Genomic DNA, 18362 nt, shown 5'->3' with positions numbered 1-18362 from the left:
TTACCCTCTGGCGGAGTGGCGCGCGGGCCGGGCGGGAGAGGGAGGGCCGGCGGGAGGGCGGGGCGGTCTCGCTTCCCTAAGTAATGCCCGAGGAGCAGTGCCCCTTCCACCGCCCCCTCATCGCCCCCCGGAGCCGGGGGTTTGGGGAGGCCGCTACACCGGGCGGGCTGCGGGCGCTGCTTCGAGAGGCCCGTGTCCGGGGCCGCCTGGAGCGGAGCGGAGCAGGTAGGTTACTGAGCAGGGTGGAGGAGGCGCGGAGAGGCCCCGCACCCTCTCTGCGCCCGCGGCCAGGGCGCAGCGGGCGAGGCTTGGGAGCGGGATGGGGCTGGCGGCGGCTCCCCCGCCTACTTGCTGGCGGCGAGGCGCGGGGGCCTGGGGCCAGCCGCCCGGCTCCCAGCTCCCCTTCCGACTCCTGCAAAGGAAGGAAACACGCCCCACGCCAGCCTCAACCCTTTCGACTTTTCCAACAGCCCCTTTTAAGCTGTCATTAAAGACCTGGGGCGCTCCCCGTAGGTCTGGGGCAAGTCCGCGCCGGTCCAGCCAGCCTGGGGAAGGAACCAGAAAGACATACTGGGAGGGGCGGGTGGTGGGAGGGGACACGCGGGGAGAGGCGCTCGGGACCCCGGGGACCCTCCCCACTCTCCCAGGCCACCGCCCTCCCAGCCTCCGAGCAAACTGACACAACTCCCTCTGGCGCGGCGCTCCACCCAGCTGAGCTAGAGCAGTTCCCGTCCCTAAGGCCCGAAGGGCGGGCGGGCGGGCGGAAAAAGTGAACTTGGGTCCCGGCCGCCCCCGCCGCCGCCACAATTCCGGCAGCTCGGATCCCGAGCGCGCTCTCGTTCCAAGTCTTGTCAACTGCCATTCGTTCGCCCTCGGGGCTGCGCTGCCTCCGGCGCACGGGGGCGGGTGCCTCCGAAACTGGAAAGGCGGCCAACGAGCTCGTCAGGTCCCGCTTTCCCATAGGAGATACTGTCCCAATTCCAGCCAAACGCCCGCCCCCGGCGCTCCCGGGCTCCTGGCGCGGCCTCGCGCGGTCGCCTCCCGCTTCCCGGGCCCAGCAGCAACGCCCCCGGAGCCGCCCGAGACGCGGGCTGTTTTCTCTGGCGGCACAGCCCTGGCCAGCTCCGGATGGCACAGCATCCTAACTTTCTCCTTCCCCGCCACCCGGAGTGTCCCGCGGCGTGCCGCCAGCTCAGGGTCGCAAGGGAAGAGGCAGTGACGGAGTCAGGCTCCAGCAGCGCGACCCCGGGCCGGGCCGGCCCTTCTGCGAGGCAGCCTCGCCAGCTCCTCCAGGGCGTCCTCCGCTTTGCCTCCGAGTCCGGAATCTCGGCGGTTAGGTTGTGGGGTCGTGTCAATTGCCCGCCCCCCTTCCCGGGCCCTCCGCCTTGGCTTTCGAGGCAGTTCATGATGTTACGCATCAATAGAAACCCATCCATCAGTTTGCAATTAAGGGGGGGGGCAGAAGAAAGGAAGCCCAGGTCCCCGGGCCGCGTGGGCGGCTAACTGGGAGGTGACGGTGTCCTCCCCCGCGGCCAGCGCTCGCCCTCCGCGTGCCGCCTCTGCCCTGGACGCCGCGCAGCGTTGGGGAGACCGCGCCAGGTGCGAGCAAGTGGGAGCAGGTTCCTGCCTTGCCGGCCCCCCTCCCGCCTCCCGGGAAACAGACACTCGCGCCGCCCTGCTCTCCGCAGGGAGCCGTCCCAGGAGGCGAGGATTCCGGAGGTTGCACCCCTCGGGAAACGTCCCCGAGGTGCGGCCGGCTTTGTTCAAAAGCGCTGCCCCCGGAAACATGTAGAAAAGTGTGTTTGTTTCCCGGAGCCCAGGGCCAAGTTACTTGCACACGCGGCGCCGCGCACACGAGCTGGCACACACCAGTGGAACGCGGCTACTTCCGGAGGGCTGGCCCTTTGTCCCGGGATGCTCCCAGGTTTCCCCGCCACGGGAACACTGGGGCGGGGGATTTCAGCGGCTGAGCACTCAGGTGGGCGCCCGGAAATCACCCACCAGGGGCTGCTTCCCTTGCGGCCCTCACGGCGGGCACAGCGAGTCGAGGGCCGCGCTCCTGGCCCGGCCTGGAGACTCGGCCCACTTCTCCGGCGCTGGCTTGGGGCCGCTCCCTAGGTGTGCTCACTTCTAGACCCCCTCCCCGCTGGGCGAGCTGCTTTGAACTGCTTGCTATTTGCCGGAGGCTGTAGGCTGTTGGATGCTCCGGAAAACAAAGCAACCTCAAACAGCTCCCAGCTGACGTCAACTCATTTCCAGAAAAGAAAATAGTTCGGTGCTCCCAGGACAAAATAGCCCTTAGGGCAGGGGGCGGGAGTGGGGAAGAGCAGAGCCAAAATACCCCAAGTGCAAATACATTTTTAACCGACTGGGAAAAACAACAGCTTCTGACGCCGCCTGGACAGTTTGCAAACAACGAGTAGGACCCCCCCACTTAGGTTAGATACGTAAAACGCACCTTAGAATTCCTGGGCCTGATTATCGGGCGACCTGTGCATCTGCTTCGTGGCACGAGCTCTTGAAACGCTATCAAAATTCTTTGCCCATAATGACACTATCAAATATTGGAAGAGTCTCTTCAAGTTAGTACCTACCGTATTTACCAGGCAGAACACCCAGAACAACCAAGCAGTAATAAACCTTTTCTTAACCCCCACAACAAAAAGTACTTAGTTTTTAAAACTCAATAACACAAAATTACAGTTGAGTTCATAAAGGAGTTCAATTCCAGGTTTAATAAATGATCCTTTAAAAATATCCTGTGGTTCCATTTACTCAATTCAAAATTGAGAGAATGAAAATAGCTTTCTTATTATTTTGGTAGAGAGGCAATATTGGTTGTCTTCTGCCTATCTGCCCCGCGGGGCTTCCTTTACTTTGTGCCCGATCATAAAGTCCATTCAGCCCACCATTTACAACTGACAGCTGCCTGTCACTCCTTTGTAAGGAGACTTTATTTCCGGTGCAGAATGTATAGCTTCTTTAAATAAGAACGATTCCAGTACTATATGTAAGATTTATTGAAGTCACTTAAGTGTTGGAACTCTTCACTCTAAGCTATGCGCAGATGTTTACGTCTTCAACAAGATGCCCCACGTTTATTGTCTTTTTCATCAACATCAAAAAGTACCATCTATTTCTGCCTCTCCATTTCGGAGATTACTTGAAAGTAGTGACATGGGTATTTGGGAAGGAAAAACCCCAAATGTTTCCCCCTCATTTTACAACCCACCTGCTGTCATTTCAGGTTCACACCTTGTGAAAGTTTATGCCATGTTCAGCTTTTCCTCCTTTTTGTTTCCAGTGTTCTGAGTTATATATATAATTGATGTAGTGCTTTTTATCTGCCTGTTTCCTCTATTAAGCCAGTAGTTTAGGCTGGAGCCTAGGACATGATGAGCACTCTAGTCATTTACATTGAATGGAGTAATGAACAGGATCTGCATTTAGTTAAATCGTATATTTAGCAAGAAAATTTTTGGCAAAAAATCTAAAATATCATGGATCTGAATTCCCATATTAAAATCAGGATAACAAGTAGCTACAAGGCAACATTATTTTTTGCAGGTTAAAATGAATGTAATGACTACTTTGGTTTAATATTTCCCTAACCTTAATTCCCTCTCTAGTGGAACACCCTGTAGGAAGTTACTGCAGAAGTAGAGTGAGGGACCCGAGAATGGAGGTATCTGTGTATTAAAAGATGTGGGTTGAGGAGGATTTTAGTTGGTAAATTCAAAAGAATTTTGGGGGCTCCTGGGAGCAGAGGCTGGAAAAAGCATTTACTTCATCACTCTTTTTTTTTTTTTTTTGGTTAATCGCTTTCAAGTCATGCTTTCTTGATTTGATTACTGAAAGATTCACAAAGTATGATAGAAGTTAAATATGAATTAAAATTGAAACGATTTTGACATCTTTGTTTCAGAGTTTTACTATTAAATTCTGTTGAATTCAATTGAAGATCATCTTATTTTCTGAACTTAGATGAAAATAAGACCCATGTCATCTAATTCCGCAAAGTGGAAGAAAAGAAAAATAACTCTACAAGAGCAGAAACTATGCCTTATTTATTACCGCCATCTCTGGTTCATTTCCAATACAGTTCCTTAGCATATTTTAGCAGAATGGCTGGCACATAGTCAACACTCAATAAGCATACAAAAATTTAAGTGTAGGAAAACAGCTAATCTCAGATTGTGTAGCAGAGTGGTTAGAAGCTTCATCTTTGAAACCAGGTACCTGGGTTTGAATCCTTGTTTGGCCTTACCGGCTACCCTTTTTTATGCCTCAGTTCTCTCATTTTATTATCTGGATGATTGTAATAATAGCTCTTACCTCACACAATGTTTGCCAGAATTAAGTGCATTGATATGAGTAAAGCACATAATACAGTGTCAGGAACATTAGTGAACATTCAACTATCAGCTCTTATTTCCTAGGCTTGATTATAAATAAGAAAACCAAGGCCAGAAAGGCCCATAAAGTTAAGCCACTTGCCCAAGTTCTCCCAGACTTGGGTAAGGCAGGAAAGTTTGGCTTCATAGCCCACAGTTAAGCCACTTGACCACATTTGGCTTTTAGGAAACAAAAATTAAAAAAGAAAAATCTTCAAGGGAACACTTCCCTATCATTAAAGTACTTGTGTGAGTCATTTGATTTGGAAATCTTGCAAAACCAGGAGAGTACTAAGCTGAGGCCTTGGACTGCAAGCACAGCAGAGAGATGGCCTGAGAAACCTGTCACTTGGCATCTGGTTATTGGTACTATTTTTCTGGCTATTGGAAGTAGGGACCATTTGTGTCTTAGAAGAAATGACAGTGAAGAATTCTGGAGGCAAAAGGAATGCCCCCAAACCCAACCAGACTAGAATGAAGTGTTTTCTGTTGTAACCCTGGATTCTGAAGAAATCTAGGGGCAAGGAGGGTACCACTTATTTGTATCTTTGATGCTTTGTAAAAAAAAAAAAAAAAAGGTCAGAGTGAACTTAACACATAGATTGACGGGAGTAGAATTTTTCATTTTTCATTCCACCTGGTACCTTTCATTCTTAATCTTTCAACCTAATAATCACCTACCAGTCTCCTAGGCTGTTTTTTAAACATAATATATGAGGGGAATGTAATTCTCCATAAATTATGTTTCAGTGGAGCTTAAAATGTGCTCTTCTCTTTGTTAATTCTTGAGCCACTGAAGCTGAATGTAATGAAACTTCACTTGGTTAATAAAGAAGTGAAAGGTAAGGGCTGTCAAAGTTAAACTGAATATAAAAGTTATAATGATAGTCATTTTAAAATTTATCTTCTAGTCACATCTTTAAAACATATGTGGGATTGAAGTATGTGTTAGTCCTGTTATTAAATAGCATTTATTTCAATGTCATTGCAATACTGATTAAAGTGAAAAAGGAGATAAAGATATGTGTAATGTCAAATATTCCTGAAGCTGTTTACTACATTTCACAAAGTAGCCTATTAAATTAGTAAAAGCAAAACAAAACAAACAAAAATGTAAAGAACTACTTTATGTGCAAATGTTAATATGAAAACGTTATCCATGTTTTTTTATTGTCAATATCAATTAAAAGAGCCTTTTAAGAAAGCAATTGTGCAACCTCTCAAAAGCCATGAAAATATTCATATTCTATGACCCAGAAATTGCTGTCAGAAATTCGTCTTAAGAAATATCTAATTTTATTTATATTCTGGTAAAGTTTTGCTTATTGCATCTAGGTCTCTTGGACAAAACAAATGAGTTTTGCAGTACATGTCACACAATGTGCTGCAGAACTACATTTTATGTCTTGGACACCTACCTTTGTTCACAGAAGTTTAGAGAGTAAGTATTTATTGAATGAAGAAAGGAAGAGGTTCAATTAGGATAGAATCATCATGTCTTCTCAATGTTTTATAGCAATGTCAAGCACTCCGTAAATGATGGTGCGGATAAAAGATATAAACTAAAGGGCAAAATGAGAAATTTTAGTATCTTCACAACTTTGAGAACGCTTAAGGACCAGATTTTAAAGCTCTGGATATCAGAAATTAGTATCTAGGTATATCGAGGCAATTCACAGGATGTACTGAAGAGTGGGTATGTACTTGCCCCATGGCTATGTCTCTAAATGAACTAAAAAGAAAAAAAAATCCCCTTTTAAATACCCAGAAGCACTAACCCACATTTTGAACTAATTGACTTACTTTTTCGTAGGAAAGCTTAATTTAACTGATTGGGGCACATGGGTTTATCTGAATACTTAAAGAAACCCTGGGATGGGTTTGTTCTATTTAATTTGATGCCGCCTTACACCCGACAGCAGAGCACTGCCTTGGAGAAGGGTGGGAAAGCAGGAAACCTTGTGCCCTAACCCCTGTGTTGTGGGATCTAAGTGTACAGAGCCGGAGCACAGATGATTCCTGTTAGAACTCCTAATTCTTCATGTTTACTCTTGCTACAGTCTGTGCTTTGATTAGGGTGCCTAGGGGTCACATGTTGTCCTTACTCCAAATAAAAATAGGCTTCCTTGACTGGGACCACATCTATTTGTTTTACAGTCTTTTCTCCCTTTACAGTTCATTCCCTTAAACTAAAAAAAAAAAAAAAGCAAAACTGTGATTTATCTTTCTTTTCTGATGATAAAAGCAGTAAGTCATCATTAGAGAAGATTGCAAAAGTACAGAAATCTGGAAAAATGTATGTTCTGTATTTATTTCTTGTTAATATTTAGTGAGTGCTTGCTATGGGTCTGGTCTTTTATATTAACACTCGTAAGTCATGCTCATGAATGTATGTGTGAGTTGTTCCTATTTTCCAGATGAGTAGGAGCCCAGGGTGCTTAAATAACTTAACCAACATCACATGGCTAATGAGGGGCAGATCTGGAGCACACACACTTTCTTAACTCACCAAACTGGGTTGTTCAGTTCTATTTCCACTGCTCAGAAAAAGCCCTTTTTTATATTAAAGTGCACTTCCATGAATTCAATCCCACGGGGTTTATTGTTTATAAGTACTACATATTTCAAAATCCATAACTCAAAATATGTCATCAGTGGATTTTTGGCAAGCTCTGCCAGGCACATGCGAAGGGCAAGCAGGGCAGAAGGTTCTCGAGGAACATGCCTGGCCTGATGCCAGGGAGGGCTGATCCTTCAGTATGTCCATGAGCTCAGTGGTTTTCCCTCTGCCTTTCATGTAGTTATGTCACCTGCCATAGAAAAACACATTTATGTATTTTTCTTGTGGCTCTGAGAAGTTGAGTTGAACTGTCAGAGATTAAGGACGACCCTCACTTTGCATCTTTTTGTGTCCAAACAGTAACACACACAGAACACAACTGTAAGTGGGCGCTCACAGAGGTGCTCAGGAAGATGTTTGCTCTGCCTGCTGTGCCCAGTTCTGTGGCACTTTGGGTCTTGTGAGGCCTCATGCCTTAGCGCCATGCTTTTTCATGGCTCACATGCTTTCTAAATTCACCATTAATTTAGCTTTTCTAAAATTACTGGCTTTCAGATTTTAAAGCCTGAGGCAGTTCATGAACCTTAAAAGAACACCTGAATTAAGCAGAATCACTTAGTGGATTTCATTTATCCATCTATCTATCTATCATCTATCTTTATCTATTATCTGTCTATCTAATGTACTTATCTATATCTATTACCTATATATCATCTATCTATCTATCTATCTATCTATCTATCTATCTATCTATCTATCTATCCTCATCCAACCTCTCCTATCCAGCAAACTTCTTTTAAAATGCAGATTCTTGGGTGCAGACTCCAGAGATTCAGATTTAGTGTCTAAAGTACAGCCCAAGAGTGTACATTTTTAACACAGAGCTCAGACCATTCTCGTAGTAATCTGACCACAGTTTGAGAAACACTACCTCAAATGCTAATATAATTTAGCAAGCAATAAAATAATTTCTAGCAATGATTCCTAAATCAATGGGGGCCATGAACTCATTTGAAAATCAAATGAAGTTATGAAACCTCTTCCCCAAAAGACGCACACTCACCACCAATTCTGCCTAGTTCTGCAGGGAGACAGAGGTTCACCTGCCCTCTTAAAATGCTGTTATGTGGTCCCTAACACAATTGTATACTTTTTCTCCCTGGCCTATAAGTCATTATGGGTGGAAAATGGGGCCAGCGGTTGAGAATATAGTGCCTTGTGTATCTCCTTGAGTCAGTTCAGCAGGACCAGAGGAAGGGATCTCCACGGCTGAGCCTGTGATGGGGTGAGTGTTGGGCTTGAACCAGCCCTGACTGCCAGCTTCCTTTCAAATTGGGAAATTCCTCCTCTGCACCATCTGAATTGTCTTGATTCTTTAAGGCCCAGCAGCAAACCCCGCTTCCCCACCAAGCCTTCTCTGGCAATCAGCATGAAGCAAACTGTCCCGCCCCCTGGCCCTTGTGGCCGGCGCTCCGGTCAGCCCCCTCCCAGGGAGCCTGCATTGCCCTTTGGTTTTAAGCTGCAAGTTCTCAGGGTTACATCTGACTTTTCTTCCTTCTTTCTCAGTCTTGGGGCTTCTTCTCTTTGGAAGGCTTCACTTTGCATAGTGACTCTCAGTGTTGACTACACCTTAGAATCATCAGGGGAGCTTCTAAAAAACCACGGGGGCTAAATAACTTAAAAGGAGAAACAGCAGTCCTAGCCACCATCCCAATCAGAGACAGATAGAGCAAATATGTCAAAAGTCTAAAAAGTGTTTAACTTAGGTTACATGAGTGTCCATTCTATTTGTAAGTATGCTTAACACTTGCCCAGTAAAAACATTTGTATCAAAGCCAGTACCTCCCTCATTAAAATAAAAGCTCCTTCACCAGAGAGGTCTGAGGCCCCTGAGGGTCCCTTATAACACTCTGGTTTTCTGTCTTTAAATCACTTATTTTTAATCCTTCCATGGGCCTATCCTAGATGCCAGTGGCTCTTGTCATTGAGCACATTTAGAATCACCAGGCACATACTGGTGCCTGGAGCCTTTCCCTGGTGAATTGGACTGAATTGGTCTAGGAAGTGGCCTGGGCAAGGGGATGTTTTAGAGCTCTGCAGATTATTCGATTGTGCGGCTAAGATCGATGCTCTTCACATGTCTGTTCAGAGTTTCTTAATATAAAGCCTTGGGGTTCCTGGGTGGTTTTCAGATGCTCTGTGAACCGGCAGAAATTGTATGCAAAATGTTCTGTATATGTACATGCACACACATGTGTATGTATGTATTATCTCATAATTTCTAGAGAAAGAGACTGGCTCAGGGATTGATATACATACTCATTTACATTCTGTATAACACATCTGTGTATTTTCCTAGAATAAGAATACATAGCTTTTAAGAGTTTAAAAGGGTCTATGACTCAAAAGAGTTTAAGAAACATTTGTATGGATATAGAGAAATAAGTGCATATACCTTCTCTTGCTAGAAGTATAAATTGGTCCAGTGTTTTTAGAAGACAATTTAGCAGTAGCTATCAGCACACAAAATACACATCTCTTTCAACCGAGCAATTCATTTCCAGGAATCTAGGCTGTGCACAAAGAAAAATGTACTATGATGTTCTTGAAGTATTGTTTGTAATAAAGTGTCAATCGAACTGTAAAGATGAATCATGAATAAATAAATGATGTCTCCTCTATTCAACAGAGTACTAGCTATAGATACAAAAAAACCCATAGGTTTGTAGGTGCTGAGTGGAATGATCTCCAAAGTATTTTATTGAACTTCAGGAAAGAATATTAATGTAAAGTAGGAATTCATTTGTTGAAAAAACTGAAGTAATATATACTTATTTTACAAATATGCCTAACAGACCTAAAACCACAGTAACCATCTTCCTACCACCTCCGCACTCCATTCTAAATGTTTCAGTTACACTGCCTGGCACACCCCAGACCATTCTAAGGGAAGCCACCTTCCTTGCTCACAGCCACTGATGAAGGGACAGATTTGTCCAGCCAAGAATCTATCAAATGACCACCAGCCCTTATTGACTGGCTCAAGGATAGGTCCCTGGACAAGAAATCACTAGACTGATTAGAAGCCTGGATTGAAACTTGTGAGCCAAACAGTCATCCTCTCTAGGAATTGTGATGAGAGTAAATTAGCGAGTAGTGTGAAAAAGGGGAGCAGAGCCTTTGAGGCAGCCCAGTCCTGCTCCAACAAGAGCCCTTGGGATGGGAGTTGGGGCGCCCTAGTATTCAGATGTACCTCCTGGTCTGGCCTCCAGGAGGCCTGAGCCTCCTAGAATTCTGACCTTGGTTTTCAGTGCGGTTCAACTTCCCATAGAGTCCCGCTACATCCCTGCAAGCAGTCATCCCTGACTTCAATTCTCTTGCTTACAACCAAGAAATCCTAAGGAGGCCTTCACCCTCTGCCCAGGTCTAACCCTCAAATCTCAGACCCAGTAAGATTCAGCACAGTTTGTTCACCCTTCCTCCAAGCTTGAGACCTGGACAACATCCCTTCCTCCACCTCTTCCTTCTCCCCTGGGCTCCCTCTCACCCTCCACTTCTGCGGAAGCACCAGCCCTGCCAGTTCTAACTCACCATTTGCTTTAATCTGCCTACTGTGTCTGCATCTTCATCCACATGTGAGTTAATTGTCTTTCCCTCTGTATCACTTGAGCTGCCATAACAAAGTACCACAGACTGGGTGTATCAAACAACAGATATTTATTTTCTCACAGTTCTGGAAGCTAGAAGTCCAAGATCAAGGTGCCAGCAGGGTGGGTTTCTGGTGAGCCCTCTCTTCCTGGCTGGTAGAATGCCTTCTCTCTGTGTCCTCACATGGCATCTTCTCTGAGCATGTGGGGAGAGAGATTCCTGGTCTCTCTTTGTTTTCTTATAAGGATACCAGTCCTACCGGATTAGGGTCTCACCCTTACGACCTTATTTAACCATACCTATCTCTTGAAAGTCCCTGTCTCCAAAGGCAGCCACACTGGGAGTTAGGGCTTCAACATATGAATTGGAGGGCATGGGGGGGAGGCACACAAACCTGCTCCTCCTTTCTTATTTCTGGTCTCTGCAGTGCAGCAAAGCTAGGAACCCTGCAGTCCCCTTCCCTGTTCCCTCATGTTATGGGAAGCCTGTTCCTCTCAGCACGTGCATTCCAGGCCCATGTGGTACCCTGAATCAGGCCACCTGCAGTGTTCTGTGACTCAGGGAGCAGGGTGGACACCAAGACAGAGGCAGTGCCACCCATGGAAGAGGGTGCAGTTTCCACATGTGCCCAGGCTGAGATCCGTTTCCTGTCCTTGGATGTCCTTTAATGTGGCCTATTTGTGTAAGCTTCTTTTCCTCAAAAACCCACAGACCCAGATGAAATGTGCTCGCTGCCTGCTCCTTCAGTGGCACGGCAGCCCCCAGCCCCCAGCCCCACCCCACCCTCCAGCTTCCAGAAGTAATTGCCTTTCCTGGACAACACTTGTCTCTCTACCTAAACACCTTACTGCACTCCCTCGGCTGGACCCTCGTCCCTTTGCTCAATGGCTGAGTCCCAGAGATCTTTTTTAAATGATCTCACACATGGGAAGCCTTCCCTGACATCAGCCACTTGGAGTTCCCTTTTGTATAGCAGAAGAGTATATAAAGGGTAGTGGTTAAGAGCTTGGGCTCTGGTGCTAAACAACTTGGGTTCAAATTCTGATACTGTCACGGGTTGTGTGATTTGGGGCAAAATTCATCACCTCTCTAGAGTCTTTGTAGCACGGAGGATGGTTGTGTGATGAAATAAGTTAACATGGGAAAAGCACTTACAAAGGTGCCTGGCACACTCTAAGTGCTTAATAAATGCCAGCAATGGTCGCGATCCTGTGCAGTGCCGATGGCTCTGGCCACTGAATTGTGAGCCTTCTGGACTCCGCTCAAGTCCTCAGGGGCACCTTCTCTGACTCCCTGTGGCCAGTCTTCCCTGGGCTTCCTACCGTTTTGGACAGACCTGACCTTGAGTCTGTACTCTTTGCCTAACCAGACTCTTTGGGCTTCATTAAAGGAGAGGAACTTACCACTGTTGTTATTTTGTATTCACTTTGCCTCCTAGAGCTCCTGGCACATAGAAGGTATTCAACAGATGTGTTGTAATTGTGAATTTACTTGTCTATGAGTTTCTTTTATCCATCTTTTTCTTTTTATAAGGAGGGGCAGTGGTAATTAGACTGAGCATGGATTCTGAGCCTGACAGCCTGCCTTAAATCTTGACTGGGCCGCTTGCAGGCTCTGTAACCACGAGCAAGTCCCTTTCCCAGCCTCATTCCAACTAATTTGACCCGTAGCCCTGCCTAGGCTCCGGCTCACTGCAGTGGGCCTTGTGTCTGGACCACCCATGCCAGGTCACACACTGGGCCTCTGTGCATGCAGCTCTCCCCTGCCTATGATGCCTTTCCCTCTTACACACTTGATGCATTCTACTTATCTGTTAGCACCCAGCTCTCCACATCTCAGAGGCTTTCATGAAGCCATTTCTGCTCTTTGTCCTATGCTAGCATTTCTGTATTATTTTATTATAATAGTATCTCCACAGAAAGGCTCCGGTGTGCCTATATGCATGTAAATATTTTTTAAGAACAGTTTTACAAGGTCATAGAATATACAGTATCTCTCCAAAACGAGGCAAAAAGAAACATCACGAAATACCAAAAGGAGAGATGCTTGTGACTATGTCCTAATGTTGCAATAATGGGAATCCATTCTAAAAAGCGGGACCAACTTTACTTTAAGGAGTGGCTTTGGGGTGCAGATGAGAGGAAAAGAGGCAAAAAATCCATTAATATTGGTAAGGTTGGTCCTTTGAAGATGAAGAATGTTGGGTGAGAGCCCTAAGTATCGGATTACCATGTTAATTAGGGATGAGGTCTGTTCCAGATCCTCTCCTTCTCAGGCAGAATCACACTTGATTTCTGCAAACAATCTAATTCTTTCATTCATCATCTTTCCCTTCATATGAATATGGTTCCTAGGGGACCCATCAAAGGGCTTGGAGATCATCAGCTGCATCAGGTTGTCTTTATGTATTCGATTACGGAAATGAAATATTTATCTTCCTGTTTTTAAAACAGGGAGAAGCAATCCTCTCTCTGAAAGTGAAGCAAGCCTTCCGCGAGTGTCCTTTGGATCCTAGTGTCAGAGGGAGGGGAAGCCCCCCGTGGACACCGATGGCACCTTACAGAGGCTTTCACGTCTGCCTGCAGGAAATAAATTCCACTTCTTTTTTCTGACATTCATTTTGAGCATTGGTTTGATTCCTCTGAGTCCCAACTTACTTTTTTGAATAAATTTGCTGCTTGCTGCTTATGTGGGGGTGAACAAGCTTTGTTTCCAGAACTTACTCCCTGTGGGTTGTTGAGGTGTTAGTGCCAATTTTTTTTTTTTCCAAAAGGAGATGGAAGAGACAGGGTTAGTACTAGGGATTAACTCAGTAGTGGTTCCTGAACTTTGAAATCATTAGATGAGAGGCAAAAATAGATCTGTACTAAGTATATATATCATTGCTGTTTTTGTTATTATTGTGGGAATTTGCCATTTAAAGAGTATTTTATTACTGAGTAATTTTCCCTCTGGATTTATGACATCTTAAGTTTTACTTAGGAAAAATATGTTTCTTTCACAAGTATTCCTTACATTTCTCACCTAAGATAGCTTTCTATCTTAGCAGAGTCTGAACCCTGTGGGATTTAGTCTGTCTGTTTCTTCATTCTATACCCAGTGCCTTAAGACAAACCCAAGCACATAGTAGGACCAATAGCCATTGGTTGAACAAAATTGAATCTAGTGGCTTGCCATTTGGGAGTATGATCAAACAGCTATAATGAAATATTGTTTCCTCTTCAATTAAGTCAACACAGAATTTTGGCATTTTTAACCATATTATTTCTTCCTGAAATTCCAGTGATCAAGGTTTCATGGTTTGTTCAAGGATCCTAGTTGTATCTACCCCAGAGTAGGAAAGCAGGAAGCTGGATTCTGTAGGCACAGCCGTGTCTGCCCAGGCTCTTGCCCTGTGTTTTCCCTGGCTGCATTTCCTACTCCACCAGGTCCATACCTGCACTGCAGGGGCCCCAGACCAGTTCCACTGAGCTGCTTCTGGCTCTCCTGAGACAAACCAATAAAAGCCTGCCACTCCGGCTACACTGCCAGGCTCTGAGCTGGTTAACAATTCAGAGCGAAGACAGCTCTGAAATTGCTCCTGCCTACAGAGGGTGAGGGCGGGTACAGATAGAGATTTCCAACTTGAGGAATCTGTTTGAGAAGTGGGGATTTGCAGTTTGGGAGGGAGCTTGCTCTTGGAGCGTCTGCATGAACGTTCTGCTGGGTCTGCCTGCATGCTAAAATCCACAAGACTGACACTTGGAGGTTCAACTTCACTTTACAGGCTTCCTGGTCTCATCTTAAAGTCACAGCCCACACAACTGGCATTTCCCCTGGTAGCTTGGAGAACTTCAGACAGTAATTCCCAAGCTCTGTTTTGGAAGCAAGATCTTCAAAGTTAGAGGGAGGGGTTGTGACGAAGCCATCTGTTCCTTTCCACCCAGGAATCTGTGCCCCTGTGTCCCTGGGCTAATGCCACAAATGGCTGCTCCCTGAGACAAAAGAGGGAAGTTTTCCTGCTGCAGTAGGCTCTCAGCGTGCTCGGGAAGATGGGAATGACACTGAGGGCCTCCTGCGAACCCTCTCTCCCAGTAGAGTTCAAATGCTCATCAGCCTTCCTGTGATACTCATTGCCTACTCTTCTACAGATTATTTTTAAAGAGCTATATCCAAACCACATCAATGCCTCTACCTTTTAGTACATCCCCCAGGACAGGAATTGGATGGTTCTGCAAATCTCTATATTAGAATAAGAAATCTTCAGGCATTTTTCAATGTTTTCAGAAATGTGTTACTAATTCTAAAATTTTGAAATTGGAAAATTACTTATACACAAATGGTATAACAATTACCCTGGAATCTATCTGCAATTCCGATGTGTTTTCTTGAGAATAAGGAGGTAGAGTAGTTGTTATAGCTTCAAAGGAAGACTCCGACTTGGATGAGATGTGGGCATCAGAGGGAATTGCTGTTCTAGAGGCCTAGGTCTAGGGCTTCTTTTAAAGCATCCATTATAGCAAATGTGAATTGAATTGGATACACACTTTGAGGATGGGGACTGTAATTTTTTTTAGTCTGTGTGAAAAAAGCAGTGTTTTGTGTGTATGGGGGACCCCCATCAGAAACAAACCACCAATTAAATGACTTATTTTCAGGCAAATACTGTTTATGAAATCAAAATGAGGATAATGAAGTCCTTACTTTACTAATAAGCATTTGCAGGACTTTAAATTTCGACATTTTAGATCATTTTCTTCTCTGGCCACTCAAAAATTCATTCCCAGCCTGTTTCCTCTCAATAAGGTATGATTAAGATTCCCTAATGTTAAATATGTTAAGTGAAACTCCAAATACAGAAAAAGTAATGTAAGTGGAATAATCAAATGGAGGCGTTGGCAGATATAAACAGACCAGCTTATGCATTTTTTTAGTGATTTTTTTTTCTTCAACATGAATAAAAACCAAAAAACAAAGAACAAGGTAGGTAGGGTGTGTAAAGGCAGTCATTTATATATTGCACCTAAACCTGTCACACCGTAGAATAAGACAAGGAAAAAATACAGTAATTAATATGATTCACTGAGAGCTAATTCTAGGCCAACTCTGTCTGCTCTCTGTTCATATGAAAGTAATTTGCTGCTACTGATACACTCTTGACACTGAACTCTACAGAATGGAAGAAGAACCCTGCAAGCACAGAGACAGCCCTTTTGGCTTCTTTCGCAAAACCGACCTACGTAGGTACTGTCGAAAAAGCTAAAGTTGTACTCCAAATGCATCGTCTTTGTGGAAATAAAGTGTTACTTTTTTCTTTTTGCGTAGAAATTTGGTTTGGGTAAAATTGCTGTCTAACGTGTTTAAAAGGAAATTTGCCTGTTTGTTGATCCCACCTCCATTGCAGAAACAGCATTTAGCATAAGGGCTGAATTGAGGCATCTTTAATAGCATGTAGTTGACCTTTGTATGGTGAGTTAGAGCACTTTCATATGTGTTACCTCATCTAAACTGCACAACAAAGAATGAGGTGCTCTAATTATTCCCAACTTGACAGATAAGAAAATAGACAATTTGCCCCCAAATTATTTAACCCAGGTATTAAGAATCAGGGTCAGTATTTGAACCTGGTACTTTGATCCCAAATCCTGTATTTCCTTACTACACTACAGCTACCACCTAAAAATTGTGGAACCCCAGGGGCTCTGAGAAATAAGCTGAATGCTTTGAGCAGAGCTTCAGTCTGGGATAAAAACCCACTCAGATCTTTCCCTTCCTGACAACTCACAGCTCAAATGTCATGGAATAGAAACACTTCCTACCTCTCTCTCGCCCCCGACTTTTCTATTCAGGCTGTCAGATACTTCTTGCAAGGCATTTGGGACTCAAATCAGGGAGGAGGGTACTTTGCCTTAATTCTCATGGCAGTGGCAACTAAACGTTACACTAATTGTTGAGGGGGAAGTAGGGGCACAGATTATTCACAGAGAACGGGTTATTTTGAACTCACCTCTGGTTACAAAATACCTCCTCTAACTTGATCTTAACTCTCTCCTCGCTCAGGCCTGCAGTCACCGATTGGAACTTAGTTTTCCAGAGAGACACACAGCGTATAAAGTTATTCAGTTCCAGATAATGAAGAGAAATATATTGTCTGGGAAACTGAATTAATTAGATATTAGCAATCAGTTCACTAAAGATCATGTAGATTTGGCACCAAGGCCAACCAAAACCGTGTGCAAGCCAAAGTTAGGGGGTCGCCAAGGGCAGGCAATCTGTGTGCAGCAAGAACTTAACTTGGGTGCAGCCGAAGATCCTGGACTATAGTACTGAGAAAAAACTTATATTAGTAAAAATCATTGCCCACAATACCAACCAGGCTGTATTCACATGCTAGGTAGTAAAGCAACTAAATTCAAATAGGGTGAGCTAAATGCACTTTGGAACAACCCAGGAGGGCTTCATGGAGGCAGAGGGGTCGTGTTTTACCCCTCGTGTTTGCTTAGCCTGCGGTAGGTCTGATACTGGAGAGTGACATGGAGAACGCTGTATTTGGGGAACATTAGTTTTGTAAGAATGTGCAGAGAAATTTGGAGGAGAAGATGCTTAGGAGAACCAAAGATGAGGAAGGGAAAAATCTGAGAAACACCACAAGGAAAGGCGGTTAGATGAACAATCGATCAGAAAGACCCTAATGAAGACATCCACATCAGGGGAACTGGGCTCTAGCTTGAGCGACTTCTGACTTTAGGCAAATCAGCAGCTGATTTCTGGACTTCCGTTCCTTCATCTGAAAACGACTAAGTTGCCTTCTTTCTCCAATATGAGAGAAGTCTATGATTCTAGGGATTCACACCTTGGGGCCAGGGAAATGGTGCTTCAGTTGACTGAAATAAGAAAATGTGGAAGAAGGTCTCCCATTAGGCGATTGTATAACTCCGTTCTGTTTACAAAAGCTCCAGCATTTCTATATTTATAACTCTCTGTTACTTTCTGAGGATGCCCAGGATACCCTGGGTACAGCTCCATTACTCTGTGGGGATGGCCCCATCATACATAGATTTCTATGACTCTGTGAGGATGTGTCAATCATCCTCTGAGGATGACTCAGTATAAAGACACCCAGGCATACTCTAGGTAAAACTCCATTACTCTCTGAGTGTGCTCCAGGCACTTCCATGGTTCTAAAGATATTTTTGCCAGATGAAATTTCCACATGCTTTACTTCCATTGCTACTAATTATAAAATATTTTTACTGATACATATCCATTGTATCTAAAATTCCTCAGCTTGCTTTTACAGAATGTAAGAACTCAGCAGTAAGTCTCCAAATAATCACTGAATATGAAAAAAATTCTATCACTAGTTGGAGAGCAGGGACTGAATCTCATTGATTTTTGCATTAGCAGAAACCCCTGGTCCCTTGCACATACTAGGCCAGTAAAAAAGATACATGTTGAATGAATGAAGCAATTAATGAATGAGTAATTCAATGAATGACAGAGTTCTAATTCTTCAAGCTTTAAGAAGACTGCCATAGCCTTTACAAAAAGAGGAGAAATAATCAAGAATATCCATATTGCAGTTTAAAAAAATCCCACATCTGACTTCCTGAGGATAAAAAGTTAGTGTTATGTATAGGTGTTCTGGAATCATGTGTGGTGATTGATCATATTAATTAGCAGTTCACAGTGTAAGCCATTTCAAATAGACATTTCTAAAGAAAAAAAAAAACCCCACAGCCATAACAAATGCACGCTTTGCTGAAATGTCCATGCATTTA

General features: G+C 44.5%; 1 protein-coding gene and 1 long non-coding RNA gene across 3 annotated transcripts in view; one reads left to right on the top strand and one right to left on the bottom strand.

Annotated features, from left to right (window-relative positions):
- The window catches only part of KCTD1 (potassium channel tetramerization domain containing 1), a 175504-nt gene that overhangs the window by 89942 nt on the left and 67200 nt on the right, over positions 1-18362 (bottom strand). The window contains exon 1 of one of the 2 annotated variants that reach the window (XM_036914255.2): positions 5-221. The exons of the other annotated variant lie outside the window; for it this stretch is intronic. The gene's annotated coding sequence lies outside the window, so the exon portion shown is untranslated. Of the gene's footprint in view, positions 1-4; positions 222-18362 lie in introns of those variants that run through there. 2 annotated transcript variants of the gene reach the window in all.
- Positions 88-13214, top strand: LOC130684129 (uncharacterized). The gene is made up of 2 exons (XR_008998285.1): positions 88-225; positions 13056-13214. It is a non-coding gene; the product is annotated as an uncharacterized LOC130684129 (long non-coding RNA).

Source organism: Manis pentadactyla, chromosome 6 (assembly GCF_030020395.1).
Source record: "Manis pentadactyla isolate mManPen7 chromosome 6, mManPen7.hap1, whole genome shotgun sequence".
Classification (NCBI taxonomy): domain Eukaryota; kingdom Metazoa; phylum Chordata; class Mammalia; order Pholidota; family Manidae; genus Manis; species Manis pentadactyla.
Note: the sequence above shows the minus strand (reverse complement) of the source record. Positions and strands in the feature narration are given on the sequence as shown.